This window comes from Cyprinodon variegatus, unplaced genomic scaffold (assembly GCF_000732505.1).
Source record: "Cyprinodon variegatus isolate N-32 unplaced genomic scaffold, C_variegatus-1.0 Scaffold329, whole genome shotgun sequence".
Classification (NCBI taxonomy): Eukaryota; Metazoa; Chordata; class Actinopteri; order Cyprinodontiformes; family Cyprinodontidae; genus Cyprinodon; species Cyprinodon variegatus.
In genome coordinates this window covers 625339-627058 of record NW_015150782.1, presented here as the reverse complement: position 1 = coordinate 627058, position 1720 = coordinate 625339, and positions in this window count along the sequence as shown.

Genomic DNA, 1720 nt, shown 5'->3' with positions numbered 1-1720 from the left:
TATATTCTTGCAAAGGAAGACAGATGGTTTGAGAGAGGGGTTAAAGAAGCAATCTTTGTTAACCTGGAATAACCATCTCTCAACAGAGGAGGTGGTTTTAGACATAACATTTCACCCACCTACAAAGCACTTTTAGGAACAATACCCAAAAAAATTCACTTCCCATTCACCATGACACCTATGCATATGACCTAATTTCGAGGTATAAATCAGCCTTCACACTTCAATGAGGCATTTGACCAAAACCACTCTAACGAGGGAGTTAATGACCTATCAGAGCCTCCTAACAACCATTAACCCCCCCATCGTGACCTCCATGGCCAGTCAAGTAGGAATGATCAGAGCCACCTTTAGTTCCCTCTCATTCTTTGTTCCACCTACAGGATATTAATCTCTGAACTGAAGAAGCCTCTTGGATGAGGGAAGTAACGTGTTCTAGAAAACTTCAAGTCCAGTTGGCGAAACTGAACTTTTCAAGCTTGTATTTCAAAAGGTTTCCTCCCCATGAAGTCATCAATCAAACCCCTGATCAGGAGCAACAGTTTTATTTTTCCAGTGATGTCTATTAATCAGTAATTCTAAATGGATAGAAATTAAATGTAGACGTATGATTGTTAGATGTATGCTTTGAATAGAGCAGAGGTTAGGAGGTAGGGGAACCATTAATCAATCCAGTGCTTGATCCTGCTGGTCATTCAGTTCAGGCAGCTGCTGTTTGCTTTTGTTGACCTTAAATGCTCAGCCTGGTTCTGAATGATCAAACTCAATCCCAACATGTCGCCTATCTATAAGCTGGGAAAAATGCAATGCAGCAGAAAATAAAATCTGTGCAAAAGACCTGAAGGTGTAAAAAGAAACTGACATCAGAGCGGCTTCTGGTAACAAGAACAAACTTCTCCCCTTGGAACATCTGGGATGTTCTGTTTACTCTGCCCGATGAGCGGATCAATACTTTACCAGGAACCCCTGACAAACACGGCCAACGTCAGAGAACGGACGCTTACCGACTTACAGCCTTTACAGGAAGTAAACATTGATGCACTTTCAATACCTTCATCACACATGGTGTGTTAGCAGCACGATAAGGAAGGACTGCAAAGTGCATCAATGCCACAAAGGTTATCAGGCTTTGCTCAAGGGATCATAGTATATGTTGGTTTAAAAGCACATTTATGATTGCTGCTAATTCTTTTCCGTATTTAAGGAAACTTTGTACGTGTGCCAAAGTTTTGCAGAAGAACCTCATTCAGTTATCACACACTGCAAAGATTGATCTACAAAATGTAGAAACTCCTCAAGAGGAGAGTAACTTCCTTTAAATTTCCCCATAAAATAGGATACTTAGATTTAATGCACTTAAAATAAGATAATGGGCGTGTTGTGTTTTTCTTATTTCTAACATACATTTTCTTTATTTCTTTGGCATATTATCTTACTTACCTTCTCACTATAAGCAAAACTGATATTAACTTATTTATATTTTGTTTTTTTCAGAGCGTGGAGTGGTACTGTATGTTTTAAGTTACAGCAAAATCAATAAGATCGCATTCATTTGGTCAGGTTTAGAGAAAAGGTGGGTGTACGCAGTGGCGTCTTTCAAAGGGTCCCCAACTTAATCTACATTGGCATCTGAATTATATAAACCTCTACTCTTTACATCAAAAATAGCCAAGCAGATTCAATATGCATCTAATTACCAGCTGAAATACAAATGAAAGAT